The following is a 16,391-nucleotide window of genomic DNA, read 5'->3' as shown; positions in this document are numbered from 1 at the left end:
CCGTTTCTATCAAGAGCCACTGAAATAGGAGCAACTCAAAAAAATAAAAAATAAAACGAAGAAGAAAATACAAATAAAACGAGAAACCGTTTTACACGAGCTCAGCAAGACCGCATCCTCTCCCAACTATGAAAAATGCCCGGATACCTCTTCATAATGCCCAGGTAAGACGTAAACAGAATGTCTTCAGGTTATCAAGTCTTTACTTTTCTACAGTCCGAAAACACTATCAGCTTTTTTCTTTCCCCCGCGCTAAAAAAAGATGCTGTTTTACGCAAACATTATTCTATCTGCGTCTCTTTAGTTTATGTTGAACAAGAAAAGAGGGGCAAAGAGAGCAGCGCGCTGGCTCTGGGCTCTGAGGCTGTATTCTTACTCTAAGTGAGAGAGTTTGAATCGTGCTCGCATGAGTATCACCACCTCCTTGGATCTGAAGTCACTGGGAATTTTTGTAGGGATTGCATGCGCTTTGCGTGGAGAAACTCCCCCTTGTCGGATGTATTCTTGCTTCTACTTACAGCATCGCTCGGTCCATGTGCCCACACGCACTTTCTCTGCCAAGTTACATGTTGTTGCTCTGAATTTCTTCGGAGCAGGACTGTTTTATGAATGCAGCTGCATTAATCATTACCTTCAATTTAAATTTAAGTTGACAGCGTAGAAAATATTATACAACTTCCAGATGTTTTTTCTTCCTTTCGCAGAGCTGATTGTTTCATTATTTCAAAGTCACCGTTTTATGATTATTTTTAATTAATTAGGCTTATTATTCTATTAACCCATTTCTGTGGTAGGACACACTGTGAGTGCAGTGTAAGGGCACTTTAAAGCTAATTTACAGTGGTACTGTTAAGCTTTTATAGATTGCAGGATATATGTAAAACGTGCTTCCTGACCATACACACATTTTGATCTGGCAGTAAAAAGCTCACAGTTCAGACTCCCTCAAACTGAAACCTTGGAAAACTGGTCAAGTTATGTAACATCTAATTCATCTCCTCTTTTCATCTGCTGCATCATCACTTTCCTTCTCACTGTCTGGAAATAACACATTTCTCTTCTCCCATAAGACCCTAAACTACCCAAAGAGAGCTGGCTCGCTTCTCTCATTCAGCCCACAAAGATGCACGCCTGTCTCTTTCATGAGCGCTCTCCTTACTCCCTAAGCACCATTACCACTCACAGAACTGCCATCCAAAACACACAGAGTGCTGTTTTCTACCCATTCATTCTTTTTCCCAGCCATGAAATATCCAAAACCCCTGAAAAGTGATGTCTGTGTTCCTTTTTTTGTTAGCGATCCATGCAAACTAAATCTGTGAAGGCTCGGACTGACCACTACAATTGATTACAGCTTATCTTCCAACCCATACTAATCTAATTACAAAGGATGCCACATTTGTCTTATGCATCTCTAGCTTGCTGCCTGCTACTGTACCCTATTTTTGCCTGATAACAGTTAAATCAAGCATGCTTTCCTAATGCAGATAGCAACAAAAAGATCACAGCCATCTGACCCCAGCATCCATGAGGGTTACCCCTACATGGACAGACAGATCTCCTCAGTGACCTGTGCGAATGAGCAGCTGGCTGCTGCTCAAGTGTTCCTTGCTGAGTTTAAATCAATGTCTTAATCTGTTTCTGAGTCATGTTAGATGCTCTTGTATCTGTGTAGGGCAGACGTTGCCAACCTTTCCTGGCAGGTGTACACCCGTGTCACACTTAAATACCTCCTTATGTTCCAGTCAGTTGATGCTTTTATTAGAAGTTTTTTAACACTATTAATTGTTCTTCCACTTGGATTCTCACGTATCGACAAGCATTTTAGACAGTTACATTTAGTTTAGTTTTATTTATCAGCTACAAGAAAATATGTCAACAGGTTATCTGTCCAACGCCTTTAGTTTCTTGTCAAAAATCCATAATTTATGTTCTTCTCAGCCATCTAAAGAAATTTTCACCTGAACTACTCCAAACTTGGGAGGTGTGTTGTTGGGAGACCTGATTAAGTGCATTAGTTTCACATCGCTGTGGATGAATTGTGGCTCGCTGGTCTTTGCAGGATCTTTTAAAAATAAGCCACATGGGAAGGGTTTTGAGCATGAGCGACATGTTTAAGGTTACACCAAAGCATTTCAATCAGATTTAAGTCCAGACTTTGACAGGGCCACTCCAAAAACTTTCATCTTTTTTTAACCATTCAGACGAGGACTTGTTGTTGCATTTACAGTCACCCCCTCCTGCAGAACACAAGACTGCTTAACCTTCAGGGCATGAACTGATGGGTGGACATTTACCTTCAGGATTTCCTAGTAGAGAGCTGGCTTCATCAATTACAGCAAGTTGTCCAGGTGTTAAAGCAGTAAAGCAGTCACAGACCATCACACTACTACCACCATCTTAGACTGATGGTGAGATAAACGTTAGGTAGATGTGTCTCTGTCTGCTCTTCGGCTATCAAAGGAACTCTTGATGCAAACTACTCCAAACTTGGCAGATAGACACATAGATCTATATCTGTTTATCTGATAGATAGATAGATAGATAGATAGATAGATAGATAGATAGATTCAGATTACCCTAGATACAGTCTTTAACATACCCCTTAACTAACCCTTGTTTGGGAATCATTAAAAGTTTGTGGAGCAACAATGTTATGAAAGTGGACTTTAATGTGACCCAATTTGATAGGCTTCAATTTGCAGCATCTGGAGGAACTCTAGAATAAATACCAGGAGGATGTCTCTGGCTATGACCGACGCTTCTACACAAAGAGTCCTTTGAAAGCTCTGGCATGACAACCAAGCCACTCCTATCATCTTTCAAATGCAGAGCAGAAATATAACTGCATTACACTGCGAGGTTTCACACAAAGCTCAGGGTCAAATCAGCAAAAATATCCAAGTCCCATGACTGAACCGACGATCCGCTTATGTGTGCGTGCCTGTGATTGATACAGCAAGCCTGAAGTGGATTTGAATTGCCTCCACATTATTAAGTGCTTTTCATTGTCTCACGTTCGATGGCGTAATCTTGGACAAATAGATGGAAGCTGATTAACTGCATCGAGTTGAATCCGCGCTGTCAGCGTGAATGTCATATTTGCATCAGTTTAGTTGACGGCCTTGTCACTGCTGCACGAGCGAGGGGTCAGAGGTCAAGTGTAAGACACAAGACAACTAAGCAGTATCATTACCAGAATGTAGGGCTCCTGTTATAACCAAGTATCAACTGTGTATTCTTAGCCTCTCCTCCAGAATTTTAAGTGATCTATGTGAATCGGGCTCTTGTATTGACTTTCAATAGAGAGCACTAACAACAAGGAGCGCCAATCTCTTCATTAGCTACCTTTTGCTGTTTGTATCAAGGACTTCAACTCTCCTTTCTTTTTGCCCGGGAGCTAACATAATACTGACATTGTTCAGACTGGGCAGTGGTGAGGACCTGAGGGAAAATGTGGAAAAAGGAGGGTCATTTTGGCAGAAAACCACTTTGTAAAAACTCGAATTACGTGCTTTATTGATGTGTTATTTTTCATCGAACATGGCAGCTTTTCCTTAGACGGATCATTACAGAAGTTCTCCATCACGCTCCAGCACTGTACATAAAACAGGCATTCGCACAACTAGAGGAAACAGTTAAAGATAGAGCAGGATCAATCTAATGCACTTGGGGCTTGGGCTGCAGGGTCTTTCCCAGCTTGTGTGAACAAAGAGCTGTCAGCTGGATAATAGAAGTAGGTCACATGGGTGTTATTTAAGACAACCACCTTCACTTTCCCTTTCGTGATATTCGTACTTTTTATGGGTGTTAGAAGTGCAGCTGTGAAACAACTGAGAAATGCGTGTGCGTTTGCCTCCGAGCCATACTGTACGGTGCTGGATCTAGAGGGAAATCTTTCAGCTCCATCTACACTTTCAAATGGCGGAGCACTCCAGAAACACGCTACAGTCAGACAGACTGTAGCGCCACTGGCAACGTTTCTGATGCATGTCATAGCACTGGCAACGCGTCCGCCTCAGCTGAGTGATCGGCTCTTTCATTTATGGGTGTGAGTTGTTAAGTTAACAAAGACCTTTAGCTGACTGGAATGATGAAAACTCTAACAAAGATTAGATTAAGTACTTCCCTTTTACAAATTATCCTTTTGCCCCCTTTCAAAAGATTGGCTTTGATACAGAAATAATTATGTATTATTATAACCCATATTGCAGCACAGTCTGTGAAACAGAGAAACTCCTAGCAGCAGAACTGTGTATAATAAACAGTATAGTAGACAAAGACAAGACATCCATTCTTGTACCTGCTAGCAAATGAACCCCCGTGGAGCTTTTGCACAACTTCTTGAATATGTCAGTAGACTCTGTCTACTGACATAGACTCTGTCTTTCTTTCTGTGATTCAATCTAGGTACTTAAAAAATTGATTTCATCTGATTGGTTTTGTCTAGACCAGGTGTGTCAAAGGTGTGTAGAGCCCACTTTAACCTTAAGTGGGCCAGACCACTGAATCTCCTCTTTCCATCAGTTCAACTAGTTATAATACTAAGACTACAGGTATTTAACCAACGAAGAAGTTTAACCTAAGTGGTATGGTGTGGTATGAGCGGTCATGGGGGAGGTCTTTTTATCCACGGTTCAGTATTCACAGAATCACCTATTTCTGGAACGTATTCATGGAAAATTCATCTATTCACAGATTTTTTGACTTGACAAGCTATTGGCTGGCGTTTGCAAAGCAGCCAATCCAGGAAAAAATCTGGTACATTAAGATTAAAGAGTCGGAGAGAAGGAAAACCGTGGATGTTAGCTTCTGCAGCAGTGGGAAGATGGTTTCTACTGCGCATGATAAGAGCATCGTCAGGTATATTTGGTGTTAATAACGCTTATAACTTGACGTTGACTTTTATCAGTAGGAAAGATTTTCAAACGCATGTCCTCGTTAATGTCTTTGCCAGGCTGATTCTGGCCCCCGGGCCTCATATTTCACAACCCCAGTCTAGATACTTCTTGGTGTTAATTTGCTGAATAATGTATGCTACTTGAATTTTGATCCAGAAATCAGATAATAAATGTAAGGTTTATATTTGATTACGCCAAAAGTCCTGCATCACAAAAAAGAATATAGAAGATTCCTTTGGATTCATTCAAATGTAAAATTCTAGGTTATGACATTAAAGTTGCTGCCATGTATTGTTGTCTTCTTGTATGGCTTCAGTAGGCTGTGTAATATGCTGCCTTTGTTTTGTTTTTTTTACACTTTGGTTAAGTGTCTGCTGCTCCACTTCAGCCTGAAATTCTCTTGTGCAGTCCTTCTGTCTCTTGAAGTTTGATTTAAAAATGTCTCCAATGAACAATATGCAGAATGATGTCATACCGCTGCATGATAAATGCTGCTGGAGCGGATTCAAAGGGTGGATCATGCTGGCAGCCAATTAGGTCAAATAAGAACATGCAATAACTTTCCAGAAAACATACATTTTTCTAAAGATGTGGGGGCCTTCTACTCATTAGCCAGATGTAGCCTAAAAGATTCAGAAATCAGTCACAGCATAAATCAGCACTGGCAGGAATGTCTAAATAGGAGTGCGATGGAGTGCCCTTGGTGACATGCATTCTTGTAAATTCTGAGTATTCAGTTCACAAAAGAAAAAAACAGCAGAGGGAGGAGTTAATGTGTGCGATAGATCATTCTGGCGTTTCAACCGGAGCTTTCTTCCTCCTCTCTGCTTTTCTGTCTCCTCCCTTTCAATTTTCCTGGCCCCTTACCCTCGATTTAAGCGTGCATCTCGCGCCGCTGGCCCGAGCCCCTGGAGCTCTCTTCCTTCTGGTCCCCCTGGTTGTGACCTGGACGCAAGGCGCTCTGGGCTGACTCTGTTGCTGTTTTGTCTTGAAGGGTTTATAGATGGGCCGTGCCTCAAAGCTTCGGCCCCTATTCTCGTTGCTTTACGGCTTTACGCTGTCTCTACCAACCGACCGTGGAAAATCAAGGTCAAGCATTTTCCACATTAGCAGCTTTACCAGGTGGACAGAAATGGATATCTGCTGCATTTACCCCTCAGCCCCTTGCCCACCGAAGAAAAACAAACTGCTCCACACGTGTATCTCGCAAAAATGGTAACTGATGGTTCTGTTCATCACGTTTTCATAACACACAACAAAGAAAGATGCAAGGGGTGATATTAGATTAGGTATTTTTAGAAACTGGGCCAAAGGTGAGACAAGCACTTCAAAGTACATGCAAACTGTGTGGCACCAACCTGGCATCTAAATTCAGGGAGTGCACTCGAAACAAAAGGACTATTTTTTCAGTGGGAAAAGTTAAAAAGCAATAAAGGAGCGATTTCTCCTTCTTCTTCTTCTTTTACACTTTATTAGTGTCAGGTAGCGTCTTATAAAATAGACCATACATCTGAAAAACTGCCTGAAAAAACGCTGTTCCCATTAGAGTCCTTTAATTGCCTCCAGAAGGTCACGATGATTTAAGTCTAGTATCAACAAACAGCCTGTAATGTTTATAATATGGAAAGTATAGGCCTGTGTGGTGAATAAACTGTACATCTGCCTTTAAATCTTATCTTTATTTACAGCAGTGTCAGCTGTAACTCACTTTTTTTGTTGCTTTTTAAACCTTGTTTTGCTGCAGGGTTTTTTAGTTCACACGTCAACTGTGTTATTTTATTTCACCCCTAAGCCACCCATGTGTTAGTCTGACTGCACGCACCATAAAGCAAAGATTGAACAAATTGTCAGTTGTTTTGATATTAGACTGCAGGCCTGTTGAGTAATGCAGGTTAAGTTCTGTTTATCTTTACTGCTGGGAATGGATGAGACATAAACCCTATTTGGTGGCTGACTCACTGATGGCACGTGCTTCCCAGCCTTCAACATGACAGCACATAAACTTGGTATGGCGCTGGAGTTTGAGGCAAACTAATTGCTAGCTGTGTTTTGAAGGAATAATCTTCTTTCCATATGCAGCACTCGTGTAATGCTCGTGTTTAAGGCCTGCTAGTCCTGCTGCACGGGCCTTATGCTTGGTTAGCTGTGAGCAGAGAATCATGTGCTCTCTTCAGCGGTTAGGAGAATGAAAAATCTTCTTCACTGCCCCCAATTAACAGTGAAGGTCGAGCACCAGAAAGTTATGATGCGATTTAACCCCCCGCATGAGGTCAATTTGACCTGAATAGCTTCTTATTAAGCATGATAAATTTGTTATTTTTCAATCCATTAAACCTTTTCCCCATAGTCCATTTAGTCAGAACAAACCTCTGGCCCACCATAGCCTAGTCTCTGTTTACCACAAGCAAACTTCAAGTAAAAAGGGGATGACACGACGATTAGCAGAGATGACTTCAAAGTGCTCTCTGCCACAGGCTTTTGTTAATTATCAGTCGCCAGTGTTGAGTGCGTGAAGGTCAGTAGGGTAACATCAACGGCAGCATTCAACAACGGCTAAACTTTAGTCCAGTCAGTGGAACAGCTATCAATGAAACCTTGTTACGACCATGGGATCCATGGGACTGGACTGGAGGGATGCAAGGTTCAGGGAGGAAGTCTCTCTGACTACCCTGACCTGTCTGCGAGAGCCCTCCAGGCAGACAGAAACTGAGGCCTCCAACAGATGTTTGGGAAAACTGCCCCATTCATCATGGCACTTTTCAGGAATGTCTTTGAACTGTTTTTTAAATTAGCGTCACATTCATCTTTGGCAGAACCAGAGGACTTAGATAGATAGATAGATAGATAGATAGATAGATAGATAGATAGATAGATAGATAGATAGATAGATAGATAGATAGATAGATAGATTGGCAGCAGCAATGTCAATAAAGTGTTTTTGAAAACTGCCAATGACTCTTTCAAAATGCTGTGGAGGAATTTCAGCCCACTCTTCTGTGCTTTGTCCTTTTTTTGGTGATTTTGCTGGTGCATTTCTGATCATTGTCATGCTGCATAATTTAACAGGCCATGAACTGTTGGTTGGACATTCTCCTTCAGCATTTCCTGGTAGAGAGCAGAATTCATGGCTTGATGAATTGTCCAGGTCCTCACACAGCAAAACAGCCCCAGACAATCACACTACTACCAGAACAATTGACTGTTGGTTTGATGTTCTTGATGGATGGATAGATAAAAAGAACAGGATTTTCATGTCTTTTAAGTCGGACTTCTTGGATGTTTCCCATAACTGCCCACTTTGTGAATCACACCCATGAGAGAAATCTTGGACTGGTTATGTTATTGAGCAACTCTGTCTACCATTGCCCCACATCACACTCAGCTTCAGCTACAGTTCTCATGCATACACATGCACACACACATTGGCATGGTGTAGTGTGAACTCACGGCATGGCTGCAGGGTCTCAGTCAGCCCATGTGGAACAGCTTTTTTGCTCTCGCTCTCCCATGCTGCTGCAGCAGTGGGGTTTAAATCACCCAAGGCAAAGCTGACAAGATGACAATGACAAAACGACATACAGAAACTGTCACCAAGCCAAAGCAACACTTCTCCACATTAGCTCACAAAATTTATTTCCTCCTGAAATAAAACATGGAGGAACAAGCATAGAATTTATTCTGTGGACTGTCTTTTGTTAACATTCCAGTTCACTGTAATGTAAAAGTATTCATATGACTCTAACCCGGCCTGCCGGTACAGCTGAGTTTTATACCGAGCGCTCAGTAGGGAGCAGGAAGAGAGGCCCCGTGCGTCCAGAGCCTCGTCTCCTGAGCAGCACTAAGCACTCAGCAGGCTTCAAGGGCGAATGTTCATTAGGGAGCCAAGTTTTAATAAGCCCGCAGACAGACATGCTGCTAAACAGCCTCAAGTGCCAGAAGAGGTGAGTTTACTTATTGTGCTGATCCTCATGACTTCATGGCATCATGAGCAACACATCTAAATATCTACAGGACCTAACAATCAAATACTGTACACGATTGACTGTTAGGATGGAAATAAGTAAATAAGTACTTAGTATAAGCTGATGAATTTAGACAAAATGATTAAGCAGTGTTTACCTCAACCTTTATTTATAAGAGGAAAATTCACTGAGTGTGCCACGCTTGCTTCACAGTCACACCAGCTCAAGGTCATCCAAGAGAGTTAAATCTGTTTATTTGCTTACCTCAAATTAGTCTCCAGCAGGCCATGCAGTCTAAACCAGCAATTAGATGAAACTTTCTGCTGCGAGGGTATTGCTTCTCTTATCAGGAAGGAAAGGGTTTTGGAAGAACTTTTCAGATAATTTTAAAGTTATTTTAAAGCACTGCTTTAAAAGTCCTAAGACCTATAAAGGATATATAAAGAATCAGTTTAGAAACAATTTCCTACACAAAGCTGCTCAAAGCTGCTGGGGGGGGGCCTTCTTGAGTCACCAGGTTATGGTGACGAAAAGTGGATTTTGTGAAGCTATAGATACAAATCTCCAAATTCACCTGCCAACATAGCTGAAGGTCTTTCATCAAGATTTAATACATGTTAATCTTTATGAAACCCAGGAAAAGTGTAAAAGCTAGCAGTTTAAGAGGTGTTGGACAGAGCCTGACTAGCTGTTTGTTTCCAGTCTTACAGTAATGCTAAGCCAAGCTAACTCTCTGCCTGCTGTAGCTTCTCTATACCTGTTCTTACCTGTTCATTTTTCCTCACCTGCAGGTTGAATAATATCAGATTGAGTTTCTGAAATAAAACTAGAACCCTTTTACTTAATAATGCTGCTGCTGATGTTACAGTAAACTTCATGGTTACTGTACACCACTGTTTCCAATGTGTTTACACGAATCTGCAGCTCTATCATGTCTATCAGCCTACTACATGTTCAGTCACAGTCAGTCTATCAAAGAATTATATCCTTAAATCCAAATTTAAAAACAGGATCTCCGCAACGGGAGCTTTGGTTTGTTTCGTGTGACTAATCTTAAGATGCAAGAAACCAGTAATATATAGCACAGTGAAACGAGATCAAGGTTGCACTTTATCACTCTGTCATTAAGGAGCTCTTTGACCTTAGGATAACTAATGCAGTGTTGTTTCTGCACTCGCCCTGCAGTACCCAGGACCCCTTTCTCCACGGATTGTCTTGGCACGGTCCGGAAGAGTGTTTATCATAGGAAGAGGTAAGTTACTAAATGAATAAAAACAGGATGACAGCTGAGTAGAAAAATACACGGTGACACGGCAATTATGGAGAGCTGTTAACAAAAGGATAAAGTCATAAAACTGTCCTTCAACTGTTTCTACTTAGCTGAAGATAAGATAACCCAAGAGGAATCAATCACAGGGCTTGTATATTAAGACTTGCGTGATAGATCATGATATAAGTAAATGGTGCGTGGGATGTTTAGATGCATTTCAGAGCAATTTTAAAAAAGGATTAAAATCATGCACGTTTTTTGTTGTGTACCAGATTTTTATGTTTGGAAATTATGTAAGGCTCCAGAGGATTTTGGAATGGGCAAACTGGACAGTGGAAAGGAAGGGGGCAGTTTTTATTTACAAACAGCTCGGTCTCTATTTGTTGTTTTATAGATCGATTGTGACCAAGTCTCCCTCATAAAATAAATGGAGGTACAAAAGACCTAGATGGCTCTGATGGTTGAATTCACATAACTTCTCCCACTGTTTCCCAACACCTTATTGTTTTTATGTCACCAGTTAATAGCATGTGATGAGAAGTTTGGTAACTGTTGCCTGTGCTTCTAAACGCTCAACCAGCTGTCCACCATTTAGCTTAAATAATGATTTCATGTTTGCACAAAGAGTCAGATCTTCTTATTAGATCACCGCGTCATCTCTTATGATGATGGATAGTGTCATGAGGGGTCACCTTTTTTATTGCTGATCAGAGTCAGCGTGTGTGTGTGTGTGTGTGTGTCTGAGGCCAAACCACATCTGGAGACAACCTGGGGGCTGTTAATCACAAACCTAAACAGAAAATAGCTCAATCTCCTTGTTTGAAACACCCAGAAACATCTTTGGTTGCATAACAGCCTTTTATTGTGCCATTTTCATTCTTAGGAAAAAAAATGGGACCAAAAATGGGAGGCTTTCATATTTATGCTGTAATAAATACAGAGCGTCTGTGGAGTTTGACTGAAAAGTGTTACACACACCGTATTTACTTGGAAGTTTATTTCCATGCAAAACCTCCTCGGAGAAGTGTTTGGGCAAATTCTTTGTTGAGGTAATGTTTACTTTGCCACAAAAATGTTGCTGTTGCGTTCTCTAACGACCATAACAACATCACTGATGAATTTGGTGGATGGAAAATGTCTCAACCGCATTTTATGTACAATGTTGGACATCTGAAAAGTTTTTGCATGCCCTTGTGGAGACGCTGGCCCATACTGTGAGCGATTTTGAAACGACGACGGCCGTTCGCCTGGACGACTTTAAAAAAAATTGGGGGATTCCATCCAGTCTGTGAATTATGTGAACTAACTGGCACGAAATGTAACGTCTTAACAGCCGGGCTGACTGGTGACAGTTTAATGGCTGAAGATATAATAAATATCCAGTATTTTGTGTATTTACTGGGTTTCACAGCTTGGACAATGTCAACAGTGGGCCTTTACCCAATATATTTTTTTCCTCATTGTCCAAATACGGCAACCAAACTACAAGCATGTCAGCATCTCTCTCGTCTGTCAGTCTAGCCAGAGGAGGATTATATGCATGCACAGTACTGTGTAAAAGTCTTGAGTCACCGCTGATTTCTTTATAGTTTGCTTCCAAGGAGCCAGACTGTGTTGTTTAAGCGTTACACATGACAGACAAGCTATGAAAAAAAAAGTTTTAAATATTTTTTTTCTTTTTTTAAACCAGTCACAAAAGCACATCATTTGTTCCCATTTCTTTAACCAACTCTACAAAAAGTAGCAACAATATGAGCTTGACGACATAAAATGATATTTTTGCATCAGGAAAGAGCTAGTAGTTGAAACCCTGACATACAGTATATCTGAATGGTTTTGGAGCGTATTCCTGAAAGTTTTTTGGGCCTGCCAGTTCTATCTGCAGCAGATGATCGGTATCTGAAAGTCACATCCTAAACAGGAAAAAATCCAGCAAAGACCTGACACAGGACCTGAGAGCTGCATCTGGACCTTTGATTAATCCATCTCCTGTTCACTGAAGCCTCATCGGAAATGTTTCAGTGGAAGGGTGGCTGTAAAGATTTTTTAAGGAAGCGAAAAAGACTGAGGTATGCCAAATTACACAACAACTGGACTAAAAATCAGTGGCAAATTTGAATGTGTACTTAAGAAATCAGGAGAGAGGTAGAACAATGAGTGTCTACAGCCATCTGTAAAAAAACAGTGGAGGCTCTGTCATGTTTTGAGGCTGTATTGCAACCAGTGTTGTCAGCGTTCTTGTCTAAACTGATGGAATTATGAACCTTGAAAAGTACGGTCAGATTTTGATAGACCATGCAATGCCACCTGGGAAGTGTAGGATTGGCAACAGCTTCCGTTTTTAACAATGATCCCAAATCACACTCCCAGTTCAGTCAAACCATAAGTGCACAGAGAAACACACAACAAAACTGCAGTTAATATTCTTATTTTATTACCATATTTACCTCCTTTCCTCTCTTGATTTCTCATCATTGGTTCCTGAGCTTCTTTGACCGTTGAGCTCACCTGGCCCTTTAGCTTGCTCGTCTCACTCCTGCAGCTGAAATGAGTTTTGAGAATTTTGAGAATTGTTCTTCTCAGTTAATGACTTATGGTCCAACCTTCTTTTCTATTTAAGAGTTGAGCACTCCATTTGTGTTCTTTCTCCAGTTTAGTTACCTTTAATGTAAAGTGAAATAAACCCAGATGCACTGTAAGATTATTGATGGCTGTTTCCTTTGTATTTTGGCCCAATGCCCGCAGTAAAAGCAACTTTGTGTGAGCTTCCAGCCTCCTAATTTGCAGAAACATTATCAGTCATGGATTGGCCTTCCCAGATCCATGACCTGAACATAGATGATCAAGATGTGCAACCATTTTAACAGAGAACAGAACATAAGGCTAGCCAACATACAACTTTAAGAAGCCTGAAGACCTATTTGTGAAGAGTATGACAAACCTAAAGAAATGACGAGAAGCTTCAGGCTATGTTAAAGAATAAAACATGATCACACCAAATATTGACTTTCAAGTTCTTAAAATTGTAAAAATTCTGCTTTTGTTTTATATGCTGTATTTTCATATGTTTGCAAATGTTCCAATAAATTGCTCCACATATTTCTCATCTTCCTAGTGAAATATAAAGAATTGTATGTTTTTCTTTTGACTATTACTATGCAGGCATTTCACAACACTGACCTCTTTTAGAGGATGCTTCTCTTTTTACAAATTGTTTTAAACCTATGTGTATAACTTGACTAGCTTACAGAGTAAAACAAACCTTAAAATATGATCTAGAGAACATTCAGAAAAGGAAAAACATTATTTTAACTCACACGTTTGAAAGGTATTGTTGAAAGTCCTCATTTTAACATCTCTAATGTAATTAATATAGACGTGTGGTGAGCCTTAGTAGCAGTCCCTCTCTAACCTTGATAAATACACAGACAGTGTCTTGTGTAATTCATACCCAGAGCAAAACAAACACTTGATGCCATGTCTGTGGCCTCTCTGATGTCCACGCTTATTTCTGGATGGCATTCTCATCATCCCATTGGGCGATGACAGCCTTAACGAGGAAGCGAGCCCTGCCATGACAGACTACAGTGCTATCCCAGAAAGGAGCCTGGATACATTACATCATATCGTGATAAGGCTTGCACATGAAAAGTGCCCTGCTACAGACTAGCGATCTGCCCAGGGTGAACAGCACCTCTCGCCCTGTGACAGCTGGGAGAGGCTCCAACCCTGCTGTTACCCTGAACTGCATAAGCAGTAAAAAAAAAAAATGGATGGAAAAGTGTAGATTATTCAGCAAGATTACAATCATCAGACTTCTATATGTGTACTGACAGTCAAGAAGACCCATATGAATCTGCTATTCATGAGAGCTGAAATGCAGTCACGAGGGAGAACATGAAGCCTCTTTTTCACAGGGTTTAGGAAGCAGCCTGCCATTATCTAAATGGCTGTACATGTTGGGGAAGTAGCAGCTGATAGGATGCCGTCAATCTTTCTGTCAGTCCAGGCCTCACCCTGTTCCTCTCTCTTTTCAGGGTGGTCCCAACTGTGTCGACCATCTCTTGTCGGTATGACTTGGCAGAGATCACCGCAGCAGGCAGGAACACACTTCCCTTCAATCAGCAGTTTCCAGCAGGTGTGCTGTACCTCTCCCGTTCTTTCATCTGCAGCAGTATGTAGAGTGTAATTCAGTCCCGGCCTAAGCCCTCCCAAACTGGCACCTCTAGGCTGAGCTGGATGTGTGCAAATAAAATGCTTTGGCTTGTTTTTGATGCTTCTGTCAAACTCTTCTTTTTCTTCTGTCCTCTCAACAGTTTCAATTTCACAGCACAGAAGAGAAGGTGATATCTGGCTCCGTGCTGTAAACACACTGTGAGCTGGATGCTGCTGATATGTACACAAAAAAAGATGGCACATGTGTTGGCCAGATGTGGTTACTATTGTTGTATTTGCTTTGCTGTGGTCAGTGAAATCCATTTAAAGCCTCTTTTTTTTCTTACCGGAGAAAGTATGAATGGATTTATTACCCCCCTGAGTAAGAAAACCGTACCTCCGAGGATGACTAAAAGCTGTCAGAGTTCCACGTTGTAGTGATCTGGCCCAAGCCGCAGACCAGCAGTGGAGTGCTTTTTACAAATAAGGAGCTCTAGGTTGTGCAGGGGAACTGTGGGTAAACCTTAAGCAGCTCTTTTTATTTTAATTTAATAAGGAAATAAAGCACTTGAATCCACTGTTACAGTTTATAAATCAAAATATATTAAAGGCACCTGTATTGTCATTTGGAAGCGAATTGCCAAATAAGCCAAGTTTGTTGTAATACACAGAGTAGAGGACAGTACAAAATATGACGACTGTGCTGAACATACTGAGCTTCCTAGGTGAATAATTACAGTGCTTGGGATCAGCCCAGTGGCCTGGAGCACTCTACTGACTTGGAGTGGATGTGGTTGGAAAGAGGACCAATGCCAGGCTTATTATTGGTCATTTTCTACTAGACTCTAATATTTCTATTTGCATAACTGTGGGAGTCAGAATTCATGACAGCTAGTTTGATCCTGACCTTGTGGCACAAAAACCAGAGTTATGCAGCTTTTTATCACGCCAGAAGAATTTGTTGTAAACAGTCCTGTTCTTCTTCATGGTTCAGAAACTGTATGAAGCATTTTACATGCGCGCAGTAAAAGGGACAATTTGATATGGGAAACTTTATGAGGATACGGACAGAAGTACTAAAAGAGCTGAGAGTCAGACTAGTGGCTCTGTAAAGCTGTATTGGAATTAAATATCCAACAGTTTTTGCAGTATACAGTGTTGTGCAAAAGTCTTGAGCCACCCCTCATTTCTTTATATCTCACTTCCAAGGTGTCAGACTTTCTTGTGACTTTGAAAGTGCTCTTCAGCAATATTATTTGCTGAAGTCTTTTCTGCTTTTTCATTCGTTTGCAGTCCAGTTTGTACGGAAACTTAACACTGGGCTATGAAACATTCAAGCATAAAGAAGGAACCTAACTCAAGGGATGAGTCAATGTTGTGTCTACATATAACAGACAACCAATGTTAAATTGTATCTGTAGGCACTTACAAGCAGCCTATTGCAAAATCATCATTTGTCCCCATTCAAACAACAAGCTGATTCCCAAAGCCATAAAACTTGGCATAACTAAGCATGGTCTCAGTGGAAGTTTGGCTATCAAGAAGCCATTCTTAAGGAGGGGAAATGGGGAGAAGAATTACACAAGAACTGGACTGAAAATCTGTGGTAAAATCAGTGTAATTAATCCATAACTGAAGTTTTTGGTTCAAAACGTCACCAATAGGTCCAAGAGGTCAGGAGAGAGGAACAACAGTGAGAGTGACAGTCATCTCTAAAACACTGTGGGGGGGTTTGTCATGTGTTGGGCTGCATTTCAATCGCTGGGGTTGGGGATCTTCTCAATATTAATGGAATTATGAAAACAGAAAAGTGCAGTGAGATTTTGATCCACCATGCAATACCATCTGGAAAGCATCTGAATGGCACCCGATTCATTTTCTTTTTACATGACAATAATCCCAAACACCCAACATCATCTTGAAAGACAACAGAACAAAAGGCAGCCAACATCCAAAGAAGAGCAGTGAACGTCCTACAAGAAGCCTGGAGAACTATTCCTGAAGACCGCTTGACAAGAAAGCTGCCTAAGAGAGTTCAGGCTAAAGACTTTAGTACTATAGTATTACACTAGAAAAGATATTATCATAATTTTTTGTTATCAT

At 41.0% G+C, this 16,391-nt stretch overlaps 1 long non-coding RNA gene across 1 annotated transcript; it reads left to right on the top strand.

Annotated features, from left to right (window-relative positions):
- Positions 1 to 104: 104 nt before the first annotated feature.
- Positions 105 to 14,791, top strand: LOC146686652 (uncharacterized). The gene is made up of 4 exons (XR_014916959.1): positions 105 to 164; positions 10,049 to 10,115; positions 14,171 to 14,271; positions 14,450 to 14,791. It is a non-coding gene; the product is annotated as an uncharacterized LOC146686652 (long non-coding RNA).
- Positions 14,792 to 16,391: the final 1,600 nt, after the last annotated feature.

This window comes from Copadichromis virginalis, linkage group LG19 (genome assembly GCF_057382275.1).
Source record: "Copadichromis virginalis isolate Kocher_CV1m ecotype Utaka linkage group LG19, C_Virginalis_male_GT1.1, whole genome shotgun sequence".
In the NCBI taxonomy this organism is placed as follows: Eukaryota; Metazoa; Chordata; class Actinopteri; order Cichliformes; family Cichlidae; genus Copadichromis; species Copadichromis virginalis.
Note: the sequence above shows the minus strand (reverse complement) of the source record. Positions and strands in the feature narration are given on the sequence as shown.